This window comes from Vanellus vanellus (genome assembly GCF_965231255.1).
Source record: "Vanellus vanellus genome assembly, chromosome: 5".
In the NCBI taxonomy this organism is placed as follows: Eukaryota; Metazoa; Chordata; class Aves; order Charadriiformes; family Charadriidae; genus Vanellus; species Vanellus vanellus.
In genome coordinates this window covers 1,520,223-1,544,461 of record NC_138910.1, presented here as the reverse complement: position 1 = coordinate 1,544,461, position 24,239 = coordinate 1,520,223, and the positions used below count along the sequence as shown (strand labels likewise).

Here is a 24,239-nt window from a genome sequence, read left to right as displayed (position 1 = left end):
TTTCAGACTTGGGCATTATACACAGAACAAAAAAAAAAAAACAAACCAAAAACCAAAACCAAAAACGAAAAAAGGTGGTATTTTCTGGATCTGTAGAGCCTAACTCATATAAGCTTGCAAATTTTGTGACCTAGTTTTGTAAGATGAGATGAATATTGGGTAAAATAGAGCAAAATGTGCTCTATCTTGATAAAATACGGAGGGATGAAAGGATTATAAAGTTAAAAAAAGCTTTAAAAATGTGAATAAATGAGAAAGGAGAGTACAGAGCTGGAGGGCAGCTGGGTTGGCAGGGAACCAGTATCGGCCATGACGAGAGCACGTAAAGATGAAGATGGAGGTGCCGCAGGTGGTGGTGAGGAGGAAAAGGCCTTCTTCATGGCACTGCCTTTGGCACGAGCCCGGGGGGTTTGGCTCAGAAGGGACTGGAAGGGGCTCTGAGGTCTCCCCGGAGCCTTCTCTTCTCCAGGCTGACCCCCCCACCTCTCCCAGCCTGTCCTCCCAGCAGAGGGGCTCCAGCCTTCCCAGCATCAGATCCTTTATTACAGTTTCCACCTCCCCCATCACTCACCTTAAAGGCAAAACACATTTGGCGAGACAGAGGTCTTGCTCTGGGAACATACAGCAATCTGCGTCCGCAAACGTGTGCAATTTGTGTTTACCAGTGTACGTTAAGCATCAGGAACAATGGGGAGGGTTTCATATGGGCTGTGGACCTGAACACTCTGCTAAGGCAGCAGGGATTTAGCTCAGAGGCAGTTTTCTGAGAAGTTGAGGCTCCCTTCCAGTGCCTAAAGGGGCTCCAGGAGAGCCGGGGAGGGGCTTTTTGCAAAGACATGGAGTGATAGGGTGAGGGGGAACGGCTTCAAACTGGAGGAGGGGAGATTGAGATGAGATATGAGTAAGAAATTCTCTCCCGTGCGGGCGGTGAGCCCCTGGCGCAGGGTGCCCCGAGGAGCTGTGGCTGCCCCATCCCTGGAGGTGTTCAAGGCCGGGTTGGACGGGGCTGGGAGCAACCTGGGCTGGGGGGAGGTGGCCCTGCCCAGGGCAGGGGGTGGAACTGGGTGATCTTCAAGGTCCCTTCCAGCCCAAACCGTTCTGTGACTCCATGTGTGTGACCGCCGGAGCTGGGCTGGTGCCAGCTCAGGAGACACCGACCTCATCCCTGATAGTACATGTTGTGCAAAGTGGGTTTCTGCTCTTCGTGGAGACAGTATGTTGCAGAAGTCTTCCGTCAAAGCTATCTTAACTTGGGTCTCGCATCTAACAGCCCACAGCCCCCCCCAGAGCAGAGGCAATAATTTGAAGGGGGTTATTGGAAATATGAGGAAGCAGTTTGCAGGCGGCGCTGTTGGCTGATCTGCGGCTGAAGGCGGCAGGCGCCCCGGGCGGCGCGCTCTGCCCCCGGGGTACCGCGGTGCCTGCCCTCCTGCGGCGCCTGCCTGGTGCCAGGAGCGCTGTACGGGTCTGAAATGTCTGCTGGCGTGGCAAGGACAGGAATAACTTGCAGTTGTTTGGAAACCAGGCTGCTATTTTTGGTTAGGTGTAAAAGTGACACTTGGGTTTGGGTTTTGGTTTTGTTTTTTTTTTTTTTTTTTTGTTTTGTTTTGTTTTGGTTTGGTTTGTTTTTCTTGGAAAGTGAGTGAGTAGGTCATACATTTGGAAAGGCTTTTCCAATTAATTCAGATGGTGTGTGGCCGGAGGGAGCGTGGTGGTGGTACCGGTGGGTCTCCGAGGGGCTGAGCGAGCCGGGTTGACCCGCGTGTCGTTCGGGAGAGCCCTGTGGGCGATGAATACGTAGCCGGCGGGAAGTAGGTTGGAGGGAGATTAAATAAACTCTTGCAAATGAGCTGCCAGTGTCTGAAGTGGGGACTGATGTGAAGGGGAGAGGGCTTTAGGGTTTCTTTGTGTGCCTGGTCCAGTCCAGCCCAGCAGGACCAGAGAAGAGAAGACTGAGGGGGGATCTTATCAACGCTTATCAATCCTCCAAGGGAGGGTGCCGGGGGGATGGGAACAGTCTTTTTCCAGTGGTGCCCAGTGACAGGACAAGAGGGAACGGGCACAAACGTGACCATGGGCAGTTCCATCTCAACCCGAGGAGGAACTTCTTTACATTGAGGGCGGCAGAGCAGTGGCACAGCTGCCCAGAGAGGGGGGGAGTCTCCCCCTCTGGAGCCATTCCAAACCCGCCTGGAGGTGTCCTGTGCCACTGCTGGAGGTGCCCCTGCTCTGGCGGGGGGTGGCACTGGGGGGGCTGCAGAGGGCCCTTCCCACCCCACCAGTCTGGGATGCTGTGAGCAGAGAGGTCGGAGCCGTGGCGGAGCGGAGGGGAGGTGGAGGAAGGGACGGGATACCCCCTGTGATGCCCTTCAGCCCTCCGGCCAAGGGTGGAGGGCCTCGCTGGCGGCTTCTCTCTCGGACCTCGGCTGCGGTGCCTCGTAGTTTGAGTTTGGAAGTACAGTCTCGGTGTTGTGTTAATCCTACCGGGAGCGGTATTTAATTAGATTAAGAGTGAAACCTGTGCAGATAGGACGGCAGCCTCCACGGGACAGGTCTCTTCTACAGCCCTCTTCCGATGGGTGTCCCTTGCATCCCAGGAGTAAAATAGACGTTTACTGCAGAGTGAAGGACTTTCTGCCTTTCAGCCTATACAGCTGCCTTTGTAGTGGTTATCCGTTGCCCCCCCGTCGATTACCGCGTGAAAAAAAATCGTCATCGTTTTATATCGTTAAATCGAATTGGATTCTGAAACTCAGAAGACTGTAATGCGGTAGTTGAACACTGTGAAAGCGGATGAATTCGTACAACGATGCAGCCCCGGCGTGTGGCTTCTTTCCAAGGGCGAGAGGTCCAAAAGCCAACCTGCAGCTGGGTGCCCCTTCCCGCGGGCCCTCCCCGCGCTGCCCCAGGCCAAGGGCAGCGTCCCCCGTCAGGGCACCTTCTGGGGAACGCTGCCTGGGAACCACCTCTTGAGTTTAAAATTGCACTCCAGCTCTATCGTTTCCTGATGAAAACAGTTAATTTTGCCCGCGTGCCTTCACCCCCGAGTAGGGAAGCACGTACTGAGCAGCGCTTTTGGGAGAAGCTTTCCCCCAGCGCCGGACGCGCCGCGTGGCTTCTGTGCCGCCCCTCCTCCCCCCCCTCTCCCCCCCCGACCGCTTCAGGGGATCTGATAAAATAACACGGCCCCTCCACGGAGTCGTCGAGCAGCCTTATGACACAGCCGATGTCCCGAAGCTGCTGTCTTATTTTCTTTTGTTGTAAAATTGGCTTGAAGAGCACCAGTCCCCTGGAGATAAACTGTTTTCTTACCCGCCCCAGAAGTGGGACCGGCGCTGGGTGCTCCCCACCGCCACGTCCTCGCAGCGGGGCAGGAGGGTCCCACCCCACACCTTTGCTATTTTATAGTGTATTTAACGGAAAAGGCTTTGATATTCACCAAAAAGTTCTTCGCCTTGCAGAGTTTGAAGGGGGACTTAGTGCTTTCAGCCTACGCTCCTGCTTCGTTTTTCAAGGAAATGCTTTTCTGTGTCTGCCTGAAAAGTGCTGTGAAATTGCTCTCGAACCCGCAGCATCGCTGGTAAAGAAGCGATTTACTCATCCGCCTCTCCTGTGTCTTGTGGAGATCTGCTGGCCCCGGCGTCGAGAATCAGGCGGCAAAGCGAATAATAAATAACAAAAGTCCTTATTTCGTGGTATACTCTTAGCACTTCTTTTCTCCTGTTTGCGCTGAAGTGAGAAAAGCGGCCTTTAGTCTGGAGCTGAAGGAGGCAGAAATACCTGTAAAAAGTAATTGCAGACTTCTGCTTCGACAAAGGAGAGCTAAGAGGGAATTAACACCACTGGAAGTGACTTTAATCAGAAGTCACTGGAAGTCCCCCCGGTGGGGTGGACTCGGGGCTCTTGCCGTGTTTTGGAGCGCTTCACCCTTTGACAATCCTATAAATCGCGATCTCGAAATCTGTTCAGCGATACTGGCGCAGCCCTGCGTGGGCGCGCGATGGCGTGGTGCCGCGGGACGGGGCCCCGGGGCGGCACGTCGCGCCGGTTGGGGGGAGCCGGGACGGCGCGATTTGGGGCGAAGGCGTTCGAGGGGTCGCGTTTGCTTTGCCATTCGCATCCCAGTCCTCCGCTCTCGCCGTGTGCTGCGGGCCAGGGCGCGAGCGCCTTTCAAGTTAGAAAAAGTATTAGAAGGTATTGAGTATTTCTCGGTCTAGTATAGCCCTTGTGCTTATAATAAATAGGGATTTGGGAGTCCTAATAGCATTTGGTTTGAGTCAGCTCTGTCTTTTGATAGGGAGTCAGAGCCGCTTGGTTTTCTCTAGCAGGTGCTCGTGAAGATTTTTTTTTTTTTTTTCTTTAACTTTGTTTTCTGCTTTAATCAGTTGACTTTTGATATGCAGTGTTACCGAGGGGTTTAGAGAATTAGTAAATATATACAATAAATTTTGTTTTGACTGTCTGCAGAGACGGTAAAGATTTTTTTGGAGAAGTCTAATGAGTTGTTTAAGCAGGATCTTCTTGCTTATAAATCCCACTTGGCTGATTAAAATCACCATTTCCGATGCCTTCTCTCATTAAATCATATAAAAATGATTTCTCATAGATGCCTCCCAACTTGATTAAGTTAATTTACTGCCTCGTCGCTGAAATTTTAATTTCTGGAAGTGTAAACATTTCTTTATGCATTCCTTACCCTCCTTAATTACGGCTTTTAGGTTGTGTGGATAATAACACGTGGGAAGGGGGAGGCGGAGGCGGCGCATCCCCGGAGGGAAGGCAGCCGGGCTCTTCGGACCCCTCCTGGACCTCTCGGGGGGGAGCAGCTCCCCTTCCCTTTCCAGCCGGCCCTTTCGTTTAGGAAACACAAGCGAAATATCTCAGCAGACGGGTGGTTTTCAGGAGGTCATGGGAGGGGTCTCGGCGGCGGATGCTTTAGGTGACGGTGGGTGACTCCTGCCGCTCCCCTCTGCGCCCGCGGGTGGAATCCTGCGGGGGAGCGCTCTGGGGTCACCCCAGCGCCGGAGCCGGGGCGCTTGCCATGGGAACGCCGGAGGATGCTCAGCGCCGGCTCCGGGGTTTGGGCTGTTTCTGGTTTTTGGAGTGTCTGTCAACGATGGGAGAGTTTCGCAGCTGAGATGTTCCAATGGCTTTGCAGAATCCAAAGATGGTTATGATTCATAAGGGTAATTGCTAGTCATTTAGGATTATTTTTGATATATAGTCAACCCCTCCATTATTATGATAACATATAATTTTGAAGAACACTCAAAGCGTTTATTTTCAAAACCTATTGTCCCGATTTCACATTATTGTGATGGAGGATTTTAAGCTCTGTTGTCAGCAAACCTTCCTGGCAACGTTCATGGGGAGACCAGGTCTTGACTCTTATGCTGGATTCCACTCCCGGGGCTTTGCCTCTGCGTGCACGTGGGAGTACGTAGCCTTTTACATTGCTGTATTATCCTGCGACTTACCGATAAGCTGCCGAAATTGCTAAAAAAAAAAAAAAAAAAAAGCAACAATTAATAAGAACCCGAAACGTACAGAAACCTGGCAGGAATGGTATGTGCATCCATTTTCAAAACTCATTAAATCTTATTTTGGAAACCTTTTCAAATCATTTTCTGATTAAAGAAATCAAACAGCCTGCCAGGCTTCTTTAATTAAATAAATAGAGATGGAATCAAAGGCATATTCCACTGGTTTTACTTTTAAAAACATGACTAGCTTGAATTATGAAACTGCGGGTCTCCATAGGAAGGCTTCTCTCAGAAACGGATACACGGGAGTGATTTCAAAACTGAAACAACTTGAGTGAACAAAGAACTGTAATGCGGATCTGAAAGCTAACGTGGCTTAGATAATTTCTAGGGCTATTTAAAAATATTTTTCCTATGCATTATTCTCAAGGCCGCTTAGCTTTAGAGCATCCCCAATACAAATTTAGCAGCTTTAAAGTTCGAGCGTAAAATATGTTTATTCTGGTTTTGTCTTACCACTTGGAGTTTGGGGGTCTTGTGCAGATGTGGGCAAAGTGTTGTGGGCGGAGGGTGGAAGAGAGGGGAAACACTCTGGAGTTAGTGGAGGAGCTAACCAGAATCAAAACGTGGCATCGCTTGGCGGTTGGCAGACTTCATAAACGGCACCTTGTCCGTCCTCTCGCTCTCCTTCTCCACTGTCTTACGGTAGTTTTTGTGAGCAGATCTTGGGGTTCATCACTTGGGCCGCAATAACCCCGTGCAGCGCTACGGGCCTGGGGAGGTGTGGCTGGAAAGCTGCCGGGCAGGAAGAGACCTGGGGGTTCTCATTGACACGTGGCTGAATATGAGCCGGCAGTGCGCCCAGGTGGCCAAGAAAGCCACCAGCATCCTGGCTGGTCTTAGAAATAGCGTGGCCAGCAGAAGTAGGGAGGTGATTGTGCCCCTGTACTCAGCACTGGTGAGGCCACACCTCGAGTATGGTGTCCAGTTTGGGGCACCTCAATACAAGAGAGATATGGAGGTGCTGGAGGGAGTGCAGAGGAGGGCAACGAAGCTGGTGAAGGGCCTCGCAGGCAAATCCTATGAAGAGCGGCTGAAGGAGCTGGGACTGGTTAGTTTGGGGAGGAGGAGGCTGAGGGGAGACCTCATCACTCTCTACAACTATTTGAAAGGACACTGTAGAGAGGTTGGTGCTGGTCTCTCCTCACAGGTAATTAATGACAGAACAAGAGGGAATGGCTTCAAGCTCCAAGAGTGTGGAGTTAGACTGAACATTAGGAAAGAATTTTTCCCAGAAAAAGTGGTCGGGCATTGGAATAGACTGCCCAGGGAGGTGGTTGAGTCCCCATCCCTGGATGTGTTTAAGAGAGGTTTAGATGTGGTGTTGGGGGATACGGTGTAGGGGAGAACTTTGTAAAGTAGGGTAGGTGGTTGGACTCGGTGATCCCAAGGGTCTCTTCCAACCTAGGCAATTCAATGATTCTATGATTCTAAGGTGTCATCAACCTCAGGACAGAAATTTGAGTAGACGGGTAGAGCGAGGAGCTCAAGGTCCAGAGCAGATGTTTGCACAGCACCGTGCGTGCTGGCACTGCTCCACCGTTGATGGTTCCTTGCTCGCTCTGGGTTTGCCTGTCTGCCTGAGGATGGCATCAAGCTGTCAGTAGCTCGGGTTTGGTGGAGTATGGACCTGCACGTGTGTCGTGGACCTGTTTGTCACGGTCTTTCGCAAGGGATGAGGGGAGTCCTCACCTTCTGCATCGGTGGGAGGGGACTGGGGTCTTGGAGAGCCTGAGCCAGCTTTCACCAGGGGTAACTCAATGGCTAAATTCGCTTAGAAATCACCTCTCTGAACCACTTCTCTGCACAATAGCACAGAATCAGAAGTGGCTGAGGTTGGAAGGGACCTCTGGAGGTCATTTGGACCAACCCCACTGCTCAGGCTGAGCCACCTAGACCCGGTTGCCCAGGACCGTGTCCAGGAGGCTTTTGAATATCTCCAAGGAGGGAGACTCCACCGCTGTTTCGGTACTGAGACATCAGTAAGGTGTGTTAGATGGGAAGGTGATAGAGAAAGAACAATTCAGCAGTTCTACACCATGAAAGTGTCTTTTTTCCTTTTTTTTTTCTAAGCATAGCCCGAACACGATAAAATAGCCATTTAAAATGTTGTGGTCTTAGCAGTTCCGCAAATCTTTTTCCAGCGCTACCATCATATAAAACCCGTTAGTTTTCCAAACCGATATTTGTTGGTCATGCGGGCGGACACGTTTGTCCCTGCTGGAGCGAGGATGTGCTGAAATTGGGACTCTCACCGCCCAGCCTCCCTCTGCCCCTCCTGCCGCTGCTGCTCAGGTGCAGCACAGCCAGAGGGCTCAGCTGGACCAAAAGAGAAGGGGAAAAAAATCTTTTTTTTTTTTTTTTTTTTTTTAATGCTAATGAAAAAATTTAAGGTTCTGGGAAAACGTAGCAGAAGTGTATGGGTTTGCGTGCGCGTTCTAAGGAGGCGCAACTGGGAGGGAGCAGTTTTGGTGACTGCATCCCTTACATAACGCGCAGCCGTTGCGTTTCGGGTAACGCATCCCTCCTCCTGCGTAAGGCAGCGATTCCCCAAAGTACTGAATTTCACTGCATAAAGCCTTCGCGGCTCTTTCTCCTTCCCCCTCCTCCCCCCCCCCCCCCCCCTTAGATCTCTTTGGAGATATAGGAGAGAAAAACGATAGTGGTTTTAATCTGGAGCTCGGCAGGAGCTTTCCTTTCACCATATATAATCTGAATAACTGGTGATTCATCAGAAGTCATGTCTTTGCAGAAAATACTTGTTCACGCCTAATCAAACAGCATACATTCTCCTTGAACAAGCTTTCTTGTGCCGATCTGCTGCCGCCTGTGCCGGCACAGGCGGACCTCGTACCATCAGTATACACATCTAGTTCAATTTTTCCCATGAATAAGTAGAGGAGGGCTAAGCACGAGGTAGTAATCTCTGGGGGAGTGACATGTGCAACCATCCGGAAAACTCGGGAGCACTAAAACTTGATCTCTGATATAAATCTGCACCGCGCCGCCGGGAAATCGAACGTCTCTAACAAGAGAAATACGAATACCCGCTTCCCCGCCAGCCTGCGAGCGGGAGGGGTTGGGGTTTGGGGCTGCCAGGATCTCCCCGGTGGGGTCGGGGGACGGCGACAGCACGGCCCCAGCCCCGGCGCGGTCAGAGCTGTTGTGGCAGCGGTGGCGGGAGATGCGCGGCAGGCAAAGGGCTCCCCTTTCCCCGGCGGAGAGGGCGATGGGGCTGCGCCGGGTGTCGCTTTCTCGCGCCGCAGCGCTGCGCTCCCGGGAACCCACCGGCAGGCAGGGACGCCGAGATGCTGCTGGCTAAATATAGACCCGAATTGCTCCTCTCGGAGAAATTCATGGGCGAATGAGAAAACTCTACAGTGCTCAAATTGTGCTGTTTCTCGCCTGTGTGGTTTTTTTTTTTTTTTTTTTTTTTTTCAGTTAGGCATAAAATGGAGATGTTAATTTTATTCTCGCCCTCTTGCCGTCACCGCCTCTCCTGAGTTGTATAAATGATTTAGTGATTTTTCATATTTCTGGGGAAAAAAAAAAAAAAAAGCAAAAAAAAAAAGCTTTGGCTTTGGCTACAATAGCTACTGGAGTCATGAGGATGCTGCTGTGGATCTGCGAGAAGAACAGCTTAAAGACCCGTTCAGCTCACAAGCACGTCTGGGTCGGGCCGGCATCCGCGTCTGAGCCACCGCGAACCCGAGGGACGTTTTATTTAAATGCCCTGGGGCCACGTTGCCCGCTCCTGGTGCCGCGTTTGTGCAGAACACGCACATCTCAGCCGCGTCTGCAGCATCAGCAGCAGCGGGAGATGCCCGTGCCCGGGGCTTGGCGGTGCTGACCTCCAGCTGGGACCGCCCCAGGGGCTGAGGACATCGGTCCCTTTGGTCCCAGACCCTCCCGAAACCCCAAGTGGGGTCAATGCAAAGGACGGAGGTGTTCGTTTCCCAGCGGCAGTGCTGTGGCCAGGACCACCCCTGGGACCAGGCTGGGGTTCCTTCAACGGTTGTCGCCTTCAACGGAATTTAATGGGAATTAAATGGAAAACCTTCCATGTGTGTCGGCGCAGCAATATATTCCCGCTTCCGAGTGCGGCACTTTTTAGCCATTTCCTCATGTATTGCATTTTTCTCATTTCCCCCTCTAGTTTGTTAAAATTATTGCAAAATAAATTTTAAAAATTGTATTCTTGCAGGCAGTTGCGTTCTCTCCTACTCAGCAGCCCCGTTCCTCTGCTTCGGAAGGAAATTAAGTCGATTTGACTTGATTTGCTGTGACAAATCCATTTGTGACCTTGCTTGCAACCTTGCCATCTTCTAGCTGGTGAAAATGGCTTGATTACTTTGCGTGGTGTTTTTCCGTGATTCGAAGTGAGCGGGATGGGGGTTTCCGGGGTAGGGGAGGAGCAATGGGGCAGCAAATCAGCAAAAAAGATTTCGTGATGTCAAGGGGTGAAAAGCAAAGCTGGAAATACCGATAGCTGGTGGGGAAGGCTTGCAGCTGGTGGCCGGCGCTGTGAAGCCCTCCTGGCTTGACTTCAGTTTGTAAAGGAGGATTCATGAGTATCGCAGCGATGCAAAACCAGGGGTTGGAGCAGTTTGTGCTCTGCTGCTGCCTTCCTGTCTTTCACACAATGAGAGCTTCCCGTATTTTCAAAAGCAAAAAAAAAAAAAAAATTCCTCGCGCCTTTTCAATTACTTGGAAATTCTGGAGAGTCACTGCTGAGCATCAGCATCCTCCGGTCTTCGGATGGGTTTTCTGGCGATTAAATCTTACCTGTTGCAAACCCAAGGTTTTTATTCTTTCGCCTGAGGACTCAGCTACGAAGACATGACGTGCTCGCTACCGAGCACTCCCTAGCTAGACCTCGTCATCCAGTCCTGACCCATTCATGTAAATGAGCGCAAAGCTGTTGTCACCCTCCCTGATAGACGGCTGTTGGAAATACCCTGAGGAGCAAGGAGCTGCCTCGGCAGCGCTCCTCAAACCAGGACAGACAGCCAGCAGGTGAACCGCTTCCCACCTTTTCTGTCCAACTGCATTTGCTCCTTGTAGATTGAGGCTCATAATTTGCAGTAATCTTCGGAAGCGGAGCTGCTGCAGCTTACAGGTGACATCCTTCTCTTTGTCACAGCCTCTACGCACAAGTAAACCATCCTAATTGGGTCTTAATTAATGGTTTTACAATGGAAGAGGGGAGATTGAGATGAGATATTGGGAAGAATTTGTTGGCTGTGGGGGCGGTGAGCCCCTGGCGCAGGTTGCCCCGAGAAGCTGTGGCTGCCCCATCCCTGGAGGTGTTCAAGGCCGGGTTGGACGGGGCTGGGAGCACCCTGGGCTGGGGGGAGGTGTCCCTGCCCAGGGCAGGGGGGTGGGACTGGGTGGTCTTCAAGGTCCCTCCCAACCTAAACCATTCCATGATTTGATGATTCTCATTCAGCAAGGCACGGACCAGGTGAGGTCATGCCGTGTGTCAGTGCCCCAACCCCCTGGCATACAGCTCTACTATCATGTTATTTGCAGGATTTTCCTAAATTCTGCATTACTACAATGACGAGGAATGACGTGCCCAGGGGTTTCGTGGGCGGGTTTGGATATCTGCGTTGCATGGAGTTTCCTTGGGATTTTCTCAGCCGGCGAGCGCTTCTGTCCAACAGGCAGCGGGTTTCTTCTGAGCGTGCTGGGGGGGGGGACGATGGGGGGAAGGAGGGAGCCTCACCTTCCAACGCGTCCTACATTTATGGGATTTCTTATGGGTTTCCCTATGAATTGACACCAGGAAGAGTGACAGTGCCAATTTCATTTGAAAATGAATTAAAAAAACCCTTCAAAAATACTCTTTACGAGTTTCCAGGATGCATCTGAAGTTTCAAAGATTTGCACGTGTTCCCAAAGAGAAAGTAAGTGATCGTTCTCTCTGTGCCTGGGTTGTTAATAAAGCCTTTCCATTCTCTTTGACTTTTGCGTCATCGCTTATGGGGACTGTTTAAACGTGTTAAAAACTGTATTCTATATTGAAATTACCGAAGTGACAATATTTCACAGTCCCTCCCAAGGCTGCTGATGACATGAAGGCACTAGGATGAGTTTCAACTCTTAGAGAGTCTCCTGCTGCTTTTTTATGTTTATTGCGTCATTTTTGTTGGCTGATGCTGGGCCAGATGGTCGGGTAATAACGTAGTATAATAACTATAGTGTATATATAAGTAATATACAGGTTCAAGTTATGTCAAGGCAGGTTTAGATTGGATGTTAGGAAGCAGTTTTTCACTGAAAGGGTTATTAAACATTGGAATAGGCTCCCAGAGAGGTGGTGGGTTCACCATCCCTGGAGGTGTTTGAGAAGAGGGTAGATGAGGTGCTTAGGGACGTGGTTTAGAAGTGGTGGTGTTTTTATCAGGGTAGGTTAATGGTTGGACTTGATGATCTTAAAGGTCCCTTCCAACCTCACTGATTCTATGATTCTATGATTCTATAATATATGTGCAAGTATATAAGTATATTGAATTCAGTAGAGGGGTAAATGACATGGACACCTCTGGCTGAGGTACAAAGCTGTGGTCTATAGTGTATTTAGTGTATTTGGCGTTGGCAGGGCACAAAGGGGCGCCAGGTCTTAATGGCGTGCGAGTGTGCGTGTGTGTGTGTGCACGTGTCACGGGAGCGAGGAGCACGTGGAGCTGGAGGAGCAGACCTGTACGGCCTCTCACCACAAAAGATGCTTTTTTATTTATATCGAGGGTGCTAGCTGAAATCTGGAGTGCGGAGGACACCCGCGCTGGTGAAGCCCTCCTGGTTAGCCGCCGCGGTGGATGGCTGTGTGAAGATGCATTTCTTTTATTAGGTACAGAAACGCGTATTATTTCTTAATTTCCATCGTTGCAGCCAAGTCCCTGAAAACTCAGCCTGTTTTAATTTTTTTCTCCTGGTGAAACCTTGATATTGAAACTGTACTGATTCATGAAAGTGTCAGGAAAGAGAAAAAAAAAAGAGATTTATTTTTTTTTCCCCCAGCTCTTTCAAATGTTGCATACACACCAGTCCCGTCCACACGTGTGCCACAGCACGGGTGGGAGATGCTTCTGTTTTCTGGGACAGGGACTGCCGTTCATCCGGGTGCTGTTCACACCCAACCAAAGCCCACATTTCTCATACCGGCACCGACAGCCACAACGGGGCCGTGCCTCTGAGACGCAGACGGAGTGCCCGAGACACCCAAAATCACCACCTTTTTCTGAAGGACCACCCAGCTACCCATATTTTCACCGTAGGCGGCATGTCCTGGCGCAGTTGGGAAGGCATCAAACAAAGTGTCAAGACATTGGCAAGTGCTTTAAAATAAAGCATTTCGGTAGCAGTGAGAATTCAGCTTCCAGGATTAAGTAGGAAGAAGGTTTGTGGTACCAAGAGAAGATGATTGTGTAGAGATTGTTAACAAAGACACATCTCCAAATGTACCGATAATGTACCTTGCATAAAGCACCCAATGATATATTCTATATATGTATCTTAATTTCTACTGTAGGTAGAGAGAGGTTATTTGGTGTGAAAATACATGGCCAGTAACTAGACTTCGTTTCATTCGGGGAAGAAAAATGAAGTAAGCAGCTGCATTTCACCCTTTTTAAACTTAATCTGAGCTCCTCCCAACTTGGGATCATAAATGACGCGTATGTATAAATATATGAGGCTGTGACCTTCCTAGTGGGAAGGATGGAGAGAAGAGTCCTCTGGGAGGAGGGAGGAGGGGAGGAAGGGCAGGCAGGACCGTCTGAGAAGGCAGAAACAATGAAATTAAACCCAGTAAACTTAGTTAAGATAAAGAGTTGTCTGCTGACTCTGTTTTCTTGCTGGGCTGAGTTTTATTAATCATGGACTTGCTCGTCTCCGCCGCTCGGCAGAACCCAGCCTGCGTAGCCTGGCCTTTCCCTGGATTCGCAGCTGCTGGGGAGCTGCCCGGGAGGATGGTGGAGTTTGGGTCACCCCGAATCCTGCGCTGCCCTGGCTGGCACAGTCCCGGCGAGGAGCCTGGGGCATCCCCGGGGGGAGACCGCCGACGGAATGGGTCACCCCATTTGTCTCTGTCATCAGAGCTGAAATGAGTCCCCAGAGCTGCCCCGTTAGCAAAAGAACGTGCTTTGCTTTGGGAAGGAAGGCAGGACCTGCAAGGGAGAAATCCCATCTGCGTCCTACACATCCTGTATTGACGGTGGAATTCAATTTGGAAACTATTTCAGTGTAGGAAATCGTGGGCACGGGTCATGGGGTTCGCAGGAGAAAAAATAGAACTTTAAGATGCTTGGCTAGAAAAGAAAAACAATGAGCCAGCGAGCCTTTCCAGATCCCTGCTGGGAAATAAGGGGAGATTTACTGTGCCGTCCCATATAATGAGTACTGTGTCACAAAAGTTCTGTCTTTCAGGTTGAGATTGCAATTATATTTTTTTTTGACATTTAGCAGTCTTACTGGGTCATTTGTAAAATTTCCGAAGCCCCCTTGTACAAGGAGGAAGGTTTCCCTCTAGTCCCCGTGACCCACAACAGCCAAAGCTTTCGGGGAAGGTTCGGCGGGAGCAGCGCACCGCAACATATGCCCGATGGGGAGTGCAGGTGTGCGGAACGCCGTGGGGGGGTGGGTGGGTTCCTGGTTTAATGCACAATGTTGTTCTTCACCAGGAGGCACCTTCTCCAAGAATTGAGCTTTGTTGTGTTTGTGGCAAAGGGAAGGTTTGTGGTTGGTATTTATTCACCTGTTGATTTGGTACCCTTTAAGATGTATCCCAGAGCGTCCACCGAACGCACATCAACCTTTAGGATGAATGGTCAAGTGGAGGCACGTTACCATGGGACCTGTTGGAGTGGGGCCAAGGAGGCCCCAGAGATGCTGGGAGGGCTGGAGCCCCTCTGCTGGGAGGACAGGCTGGGAGAGGTGGGGGGGTTCAGCCTGGAGAAGAGAAGGCTCCGGGGAGACCTCAGAGCCCCTTCCAGTGCCTAAAGGGGCTCCAGGAGAGCTGGGGAGGGACTTTTTGCAAGGACATGGAGTGATAGGATGAGGGGGAACGGCTTCAAACTGGAAGAGGGGAGATTGAGATGAGATATTGTGAAGAAATTCTTGCCTGTGCGGGCGGTGAGCCCCTGGCGCAGGGTGCCCCGAGAAGCTGTGGCTGCCCCATCCCTGGAGGTGTTCAAGGCCGGGTTGGATGGGGCTGGGAGCGACCTGGGCTTGGGGGAGGTGTCCCTGCCCAGGGCAGGGGGTGGCACTGGATGGTCTTCAAGGTCCCTTCTAACCCAAACCATTCTATGACTCTATGATTCTATGATTTATAGTGGGTTCATATTTTTTGTTTTTTTTTTCATATTACAAGAGCAGGTTTATGAAAAAGATGAGGAAAATATAATGCAGTGGGATCAGGAGACCATAAGAAACAAAGTGGATGTTTGGGACTAGGAGTGGGGTCACTTTCTGCACACTGCTGAATATTTTAATATCGCTGTGAACCATTTACTTGTGGGTTTAGATAGTCATTAAGAGTACTGTGTGTAGTGAACTTCATTATGAAACCTGTTTTAATGCTTTGCGTCCCACATTGTGTACGTGCCATTTGATGTGTAACAGTTGCACTTACCAGGAGTTATGGTCTCTTATTCCCTTTTTTGTTTGTTTGTTTGCTCGGTGTGAAGAAAGACTCCAGAACTAGATCTCCTGGTGTGTTTTCTGTTTGGAGAACAACTCTCCAAAAGCCCAAGGCCGGTGTCGGAGCCGCTCTCCCGTCTCTCCTGGGAGGCAGGCTGAGTTACGGCCGTTAGCAATAACGCCATCGTTATCTCTGCCCGCCCTGTACGGGGATGGGGCTCAGTCTCCCGCGCCCGTGTGTTTCCGTGCCCTGGTGTGGCTGTAGCGGGTGGGGATGGGGCTTCTGGACCCCCTGGAACTCCTCACGGTGGGCAGAGGCCGTTGGGTGCCGGTCCTCCCATCCCACCCGTGGCTCCGCACCAGGGCCCGCATGAGGAGTTCTTTCCGAAAGCAACGTCTTGTGGAAACGAGCCCGAGTATTCCCTGTCCTCTTGGCTTTGGCATCTCAGTCTGAGCACGCAAAAGATGCCGTATCCGCTTTCTTTTTCTAAATCCATCGGCTTTGGCAGTGGGACAAGACCTGTCAGTGTCCTCATCGCAGCAAGCGACGCACGTTTTTCTCTGTTTCTCGCCAAGCTTTGGTGGGGGAAAAAAAAAAGGAAATCTCTTTGGGTTTGGAGCGTGCAATCACTGGGTAATTTGAAAGGGGAATCCCCAAGCCCCGTGCCTGTGAGACGGCTCGTGGGTTGTCTCAGCCTGGGGGATGCTCAGGGCTTGGGTCAGAGCTTGAAGTATATTTAAATGTGTTTTTACCCTCAGCCCTGGAAGAGGTGGTGGGTCGGAGTGGGCGGCGTAAGCTGCCACGTTCTGGGGCGAAGGTACCTGCAGTCCTCCCTACGTGGAGAATTGGGCTTGACTGAAAGTCGAGCCTCTGGGTCGTGATGAAACCTTCGTTTCAAAAAGCGTTAACGTTCTTTACCTTTTTGTATATATATATATATATTAAAAATGGCCTTTCCTTTCACAGTTTAATATGTGATGTTCTTCATTTTTGCATAGCTGCGGGGGGGTGTGTGTGTGTAGAAATGTTTTTTTTATTGCACTCCATCACACTTATGTAGTCGGGAGGGAGAAGGCTTTCCCCGGAGGTGAATGAGCTCTGCTCAGAAAACACCTCCGTGGCAGCGGCCGACGTCTCCGGGGCTGAGCCGGGTCTCCGGTCCCCGGGGTGCTGTGGAGCAGCGGGGGGAGCCGCGGCTGCTCTGCTTTACAGAGAGTATTTTGTGTATTGCATTGAAGCCTTCGCCATTATTTTTATGTAGCGCCGTATTTCCTCCCCGTAGTTAACGCAGCAGATCACCCGGCAACGCAGACTTTCCCTGGATGGTTATCCTCAATAAATTATTAATGATATTGTCAGTGTTTTTTGTCAGCAGCTAATTGGTACCTCTTAAGTGTTATTTCTTTTTTTTTTTTAAAATAATATCCGGCAGGGTACCCGCCTCCGGCAGATGCTCTGTCTGTTTAAAACCTGGAAGAAATGCCCAGCTGCCTTCTCCATGGATACCTGTTACTTGTCCTGGATACCTTTATGCTCGCTATTCTCTATTTAGAGCATTACACAATGGGAGGTTTTTTATGGAATATTTCAGCTCGCAGCAGCTCCCTCCCGGGTGGTTCCTCATGCCCTTGCTCACCTAAGGGATTGTGAAATGCAATCCAAGAAAAAAAAAAAAAACCAACAACTTAAATATCCCCGAAACCTCTCCCATTAGCGTTCTGCAACCCCTTCTAATATCATTTCTGTGCTCAGAGTGCTGGAGGACGCTTCATTTTTTTTTTTTTTTTTTTTTTTCCTAGAGCTTATCTGGGGTTCGCGTGCGCTGGAAGGACGTGATGTCCGGGGCTGTTCCGACGGGCTGAGATGCGCTGGGACGGTCCCTGCGCTGCTGGGGGAGGGCAGGGGTGGCCCGCGCCCCAGGGGCTTTTCTGCTCACCGCTACAAACGCGATTTACGGCAAAGCTCTCCCCATCAGAAACCCGCCCGCTGGGTTTGGCGTCGGTGTAGAGGCTGCTTGTCGAGCCAAAACTCACGGTCATCCAGCAAAGGGCGTGTTTAGGTGGAAGCGGGAGCATCCGGCCGCGGAGGGACGCGGCGCCCTCAGCATCTCCCGCTGGGGCACTCAATGGGGTGATTTTGTGCGGCTGTGGTTTACAGCTGCTTCCCCAAAACCTCTGTGTGCGGGATTGCTGGCGGGGCAGCCCCGGGGGAGCCCGGCGGAGGCTGGCGGCGGTGGGGCGCAGCTCTTCCCGGCGGTGCAAAACCGGTAGAACTCCAATATTGCGTTTCCAAACGCGCCTTTCCATTGCGCCCCAAAGCAAATTGGGCAAAGCAACCCCTACCCAAGCAAATAACGCCCCCCCCCCCCCGCGCCCTCCCCGCCGTCCGTAAGGGGGTTGCAAGACCTGGGGGCTCCTCCGCCGAGGGAGGACCTCAGCAGAGGTTCCTCCTTTCGCCCGCAGCCGGAGGGGCGATTCGCAGCCTGCCGCTGCCGCTCTGCGCTGGCTGCCGGGCTCGCCCAGTTTTATGGGGGACATAAAATAGCTGTAGTTTGTGTTTGAAGCCTTTTTACGTGTCTGCTTTTTTTTTTTTTTTTTTTTTGTGTGTGTGTGTGCGCGCGCGTCAAGCCGAGGTGAGATTTAAGCTAAAGAGGACAGCTGTTTCAGCGGCGCGTGTGGAAAACATCAAACCTTCACTACGTGCGACTTTTAACTAACTAAATTATAATAGAGTTATTTGGCAGGAAGAAGGGGGAAAAAGCCTGTTGTGGGGAAAATGCTGTGATGTTTCGGGAGAGCGCTGGGGAGAGTCATCCCAAATGTAATTAGGAGCTCATGAATTTTATGGAGAGGAAAAATGTGCTTGGGCTGGGCAGAGCCCGGAGGCTGTATGCGCGCAGGGCTGGGTGTGGGGGAGAGGAGCAGCTCGCAGGCACTGTCCTTGCGGGGGGGAGGCTGGGGGGCAGCGCACGGCCGGCCATAACACCCTCTCTTCCCCCTGCCTCCCTTCCCTGCCCCTTTGTGTTGGCTCTGTGGGGTTTGGAGAGAGCAGCTAGGGAAGCACGCGGTGAGGAAGGCAGTCTGTGTGGCCCCTGGGATGGGGCGTGCTGCCAGCTGGACCACTGGCTGCATCCCCGCAGCCCTGCATCCCCACATCCCTGCACAGCTGCATCCCCGCATCGCTGCATCCCCGCATCTCTGTGTCCCTGCATCCCTGCATCTCTCTCTGCATCCCCGCATCTCTGCATCCCTGCATCCCCACATCCACACATCTCTGTCTGCATCCCCACATCTCTGCCTGCATCCCCGCATCTCTGCATCCCCACATCCCCGCATCCCCACATCGCTGCATCCCCACATCTCTGTGTCCCTGCATCCCCCCATCTCCACATCTCTGTCTGCATCCCCGCGTCCCCACATCCCCGCATCCCCACATCGCTGCATCCCCACATCTCTGTGTCCCTGCATCCCTGCATTGCTGCATCCCTGCATCCCCCCATCTCCGCATCTCTGTCTGCATCCCTCCATCCCCGCATCCCTGCATCCCCACATCCCCGTATCCCCACATCCCCGCATCCCCGCATCGCTGCATCCCCGCATCTCTGTGTCCCTGCATCTCTGTCTGCATCCCCGCATCTCTGCATCCCCACATCCCCGCATCCCCACATCGCTGCATCCCCACATCTCTGTGTCCCTGCATCCCCACATCGCTGCATCCCTGCATCCCCCCATCTCCGCATCTCTGTCTGCATCCCTCCATCCCCGCATCCCTGCATCCCCACATCCCCGCATCCTTGCAGTCCTGCAGCTCTGCGGGCATGATGCTCCTGGGGCTGGCAGGATGCAGCCCCCCACCGGCCCCCAGCTCCAGCCTGCCTTACAGACACAGTTTGACTGAGTTATTCAGCATCCAGTAAAGAAGATTATTATCTTGGCCTGCTATACTGGATTAATCCTGAAGTAAAAAATAAACCCATTAGCAAATGTGACAGAGGTTCAAACGTTGACGCGTTACTGATACCTGGCAAACTACAGCTGCAGAAATAGTTTGTTAAAAAGAAAGTTGGAGAGAAAGGAAGGTGAAAAACAGGCGTCTGATACTGCATCCAGAATTCTCCATCCGTTTCTGTTCTGCTCGTACAAAATTTCCAGCTACGCTAGATACATACAGGAGGCACTGAGCCAACTTGCCTGCGCGGTTACCTGCCATGGCTGCAGAACCGAGCACGTCTGCTCTCGCCTGCTCCGGGCGCATCGCCTCACAGAGAGTAACGGAGTTCAGGGGAGGTGGGTTCATGCCGCTGCGGAGAGTTTTTTTACCTGTGTCTGTCATCAGAGCACTGGTAGAAGGTGCTGGGGATCCTGGGGACAGCTTCCTCCCCTAAAGCATTTTTTATTATATGTTCGTTGTCTTTTTTTTCTTACTTACTAGCTCTCTGTCGGTCTTCAACGTATTACTCGTGCAGTAGATGAATCCATCGTAAAAATCACTGCGTGGCAAACTCAACCCGCCTGGTGTGAGTCACGGTGGGTCTGGCTGAGGCGACCTGAGGGGTGATATGGCCACCAAGAGCCGGGCAGGGCCGGGGGGTCCGGGGTGCTGGGGGGGCCGTGGGCTGGGACTGCAGGGAGGAGGGCTGGCGGGGGGTCGGACCGTCCCACCACCCGCCGGGGACCCCAGGGTGCCCGGGTCGGGGTGGGCTGCCGGCCCCGACTTCCAGAGGATGCTCAAGCCCGAGGCCAAAAAGTCCAATTTTCCCCCTTATTTCAGTAAATTCTCATTTTCTGAATCAAAGTTCGGAACTTTTATTCTCCTTGGGAGATCTTCCTGCTCACTGCCTGCCTTCCTCCCCGACAGGGTCAGAAGCGCGCTTTAGCTGTAATGCGCTGCTTCCAGTTATTTATAACTTTCCAGTCAATTAACTTCTAAGGCTGGAATTTTTCATGCTTGGTCTTTGCTTGGAGGAAAATATATTTTGGCAAGTTGGTAGGCAAAAAAAAAAAAAAAAAATAATTTGCATTTTGTGGATTATGCATTCATGGTACACAGCTGCACGTCCCGGGCCGGGACAGAGGGCCCTCCTGGTAGGCAGGGAGCAGCAATGCAGCAGAAGAAGTAGAATTATCATTGCTAAAAGAATTTTTTTTTTCTTAATCTGACCTGATTTCAATCGTCTCCTCTCACATATGACTTGCTAAAAGACTTTCTTAATTGCCTGAGGATCCCGAAATACTGAGAAGCATTTCATATCATGAAGCACAATTTCGCATGTATTTCCATGGAAAGATGTTCAGGAACTCACAGAATTTGCCTCAGAAGTTCCAGAAAGTTTCAATTTTCTTAAAAAACCCCGTCTGATATCTAACAATTAATTTCTTAGTGAAAGTTAGGTAGAGCCTTGCTTGTTGGTTGATATTCAGTGGCCACAGTGGAGATGACTTTTGGTAGAAACTATTGTTTTGGATTACTTATGTAAAGAAAATACAACGTGGCACCTTTGTGTGCTCTGCTTGGGCGACGGCACACGTTGCTGCTGGCCGGTTATTTAATTAAGGGGCTTTATGCAATGTACTGATTTTTGAGAGAGAAATATGCAATGTGCCAAGCCATTGCCAAGGTGGCGCGTGATTGTGGGGGCTTCAGAGGCGCCTTTGATCGTCGTACCGTAACTGCTGCTGCATTCAAAACCATCGATAACTACAGTACTCGGGTAACTGATGTGCTGTTGGGTGCCTGGTCTGTTTTTTCCAGCTAAATACAGGCTTTGGAAGAGTTACGACTACCCTGTACTATTTTCTATCCACCTACGGTGTGGAAGTTAGGTACCTGAGAGGTCACCTGAGTATAGAGAGCCTTCTTCTGCACAGCCAAACACTCCCGTCCCCATCCCAACCTCCCCCACGCCCAGCCGGACCTGAGCCCCCTCGGCATCCGCGGCACCCACCGAGGCACCGGTGACCACGGGACGGCTCACTGGAGGTGCGGTGGTGATTTCCTTCATAACGAAGATAGAGCTCAGCCCCGTTTTGTGTTCCCTGGGGGAGAGAAGCGGGCAGTTCCCGAAAGGAGCGAGGTTTGGGGGTCCATGATGGTATCGCTGGAGCAGCAGTGGTGGGGTACCACGGGAGGGAGCATCCCTGCTGCCCGCACCACTGCCAGCCCCCGCGCCGCTCGGGGGTGCTCTCTCACAAAGGTATTGAATCGCTCTTGGAGTTTATTAGGAAAAGTCAACATTCGTGCTTTATCGGGGAGTTTTGGAATTCGGTTTGGATTGGAGTGTAATGGATGACATACTTCCTGCACCCATGGCTTATTTACTTGGCGGCTCCTGCACGCTTTTGCAGCGATGCTCCTTGCACATCATGCCGTACCTTGGGAGCCAGTGGCACGCTCTCCTTGAGGCCGTGGTCTTCCTTGAGCCCCAAAAGGTGAAGTGAGGGAAGAGCCGTGGGGGTTATTTTCTCGAAGCAGTGGGGAAGCAGTCTGGTTACCCACCCGGGCTCTCCGCTGGAACAGACGCGGCTCCAGCACGGTGAGTTGGCACTAAAGTATTGCAAAACAGAGAAAAAGTCAACATGTTGGGTTTTCCCCAACTCAAGTCATTGTCCAGAACTCCTTGGCCGGGTCTATGCTGTGAAGCCTTGGGACTGATGCTGCTGAGCTTTTCTTTGCGAGGAGTGCCCGCACGTAATGCTTAAACTGCCACCAGCTGTGCTTGGACACGGGGTGACCAGCCACGTTACCGGCATCTTGCGTGTCGGGGAACGCTGCAGTTGTGGAAGTGCACACAGATCATTGCCGAGGTCTCAACATCTTCCTCATACAACGGCTCCTTGAATTGTTATAATTTGTGGCAAAACCTGAGAATAAAGAACACCTCTTCGCCAACCGTATCCCGGGCTGCATCAGCAGTGTGGCCAGCAGGGCGAGAGAGGGGGTGCTGCCCCTCTGCTCTGCTCTGGGGAGACCCCCCCGCAGTGCCGCCTCCAGCTCGGGGGGTCCCCACAGCAGAAGGCCCCGGAGCTGTTGGAGTGGGGCCAGAGGAGGCCCCGGAGATGCTGGGAGGGCTGGAGCCCCTCTGCTGGGAGGACAGGCTGGGAGAGGTGGGGGGGTCAGCCTGGAGAAGAGAAGGCTCTGGGGAGACCTCAGAGCCCCTTCCAGTGCCTAAAGGGGCTCCAGGAGAGCTGGGGGGGGACTTTTAACAAGGGCATGGAGTGATAGGATGAGGGGGAATGGCTTCAAACTGGAAGAGGGGAGATTTAGATGAGATCTGAGGAAGAAATTCTCTCCCGTGAGGGTGGTGAGCCCCCGGCACAGGGTGCCCCGAGGAGCTGTGGCTGCCCCATCCCTGGAGGTGTTCAAGGCCGGGTTGGACGGGGCTGGGAGCAACCTGGGCTGGGGGGAGGTGGCCCTGCCCAGGGCAGGGGGTGGAACTGGATGGTCTTCAAGGTCCTTTCCAACCCAACCCATCCTGTGATTCTAGGAAAGAAATGAAATAAATCTCTTAACAACAAGAAGAATCGTACCACACCGGGTAGGGCAGAGGCATAAAGCAGATCCAGAAGCCGAATAAACAGCGGATGATTTCCAGCGCAGCACCGCGCCGTGTCTGCCCCAGTCTCGCACAGATAACACGCTGAACCAGCTCTAATCCCACAATCAATAAATCTCCGGGTAAATAGGCTTCGTAGACCGTTTTACTGTGTGGTGGCGGAATTGCTTGTTTCTTTTGGGTTTTTTGTTCTGCCAGCACCAAATGTGCTTCCAAAATTTGTATATTGCCAGAAAGTCGACTCCTTGGCATGGCTAAGACAAAAAAAAAAAAAAAAAGAATCGAAGATGGTATGCATTAAATATCACTAGCAATTACAAGAACGCCTGCGTTGGGGACAGGCCATTAATGGGGATTTATGCAGCCCGGTGTGAGCACCGGGAGCATCCGCGGGGGTGCAGATCTGCCGGCCACCGCTGCACCCCCCGGCGGCATCCCCGGGGTCCCTGCCCGCTCCACAGGGCACGGCCACGTCGGTCCTGCTCAGCGAGGGAAGGGAAATACACCTAAATGTACCGAGGGCTAACGGGGGATGCTGATTAGCAACTCTTCTTATTTTTGTTGTGGTTTTGTTTTTTTTTTTTAATATCCATCGTCTGCAGTCGGCTCTGCCCCTGCAGAGCAAGCAGGGCTTCTGCTGGCTTAAAAAAAAAATAATAAAAAAATTAATGACCTGTGCTTGAGCTAAGCAAGCGATGTAAAAAGACTACTTACCTATTAAAAAGGCAAAGGTTTAAAAAAGTAATCTCCTCCTTAAGTCATTCACCCTAATGGGTTCCTCCAGCACAGGCGCTGTCTGAAACAGCGAATTTTGGCGACGAGGCGGTGCTGTGAGCTGCAGGAGGGGCGCTGGGTTGGAGGCGAAATCCAACCACGTGGCTGGCGGCCGGGGATGTAGGGAGACCCGAAAAAGGGTCAGCACGTGTGGGGAGGGCGAGTAATGCGCTGCCCGGGGCTGCTCGCGGGGCGCTCGCTTTTGGGGTCAACCCGTGAGGGAGGGATGCTGCAGCTGCACTCGTCCTCCCTGCTGGGGGAGGTGGTGTCCGCATCCTTTCCATGGGCGGAGAATGGATTTTTAGGGAATATTTGCAGGAATGATGACTTTGAGATGCTGTGGGGTCCCACGGCCGCTCTTGTGCGAGTCAGGCACCCCAGTCCCACCGGTGTTCCCTTTGAGCAGGTCGAAGGGAAGATAACGCAGAAACGCAGAAATAAATGGAGCAAAAATGAGGTGGCTTCTTGGAGCAACAATTTTTCTAACAAGATTTCCGCTGCTCCTCGTTAAGATATTGATCTGTGTCAGCGGCGGGATAATTCAGGACAAAGCTGAGCGCGCCCATCTCCTGCGTGAATAACCGAGGACACGGCGTGACTAATTGTTTGTGATTAAGGACATGTGTACGCTGCCATGTCCGCCGCGGCTCTGTTGTGTCGGGGTCTTTCAATCTTTCTGCTGTCGATTGCTGTTTGCCCTCTCACGGGCGCATTGCAAAGCGCCTTC

General features: G+C 51.8%; 1 protein-coding gene across 1 annotated transcript in view; it reads left to right on the top strand.

The window, feature by feature from the left end:
- Positions 1-24,239, top strand: part of KCNJ3 (potassium inwardly rectifying channel subfamily J member 3) — a gene marked incomplete at both ends in the record, with an annotated part of 59,039 nt that overhangs the window by 7,500 nt on the left and 27,300 nt on the right. The window lies entirely within an intron of this gene.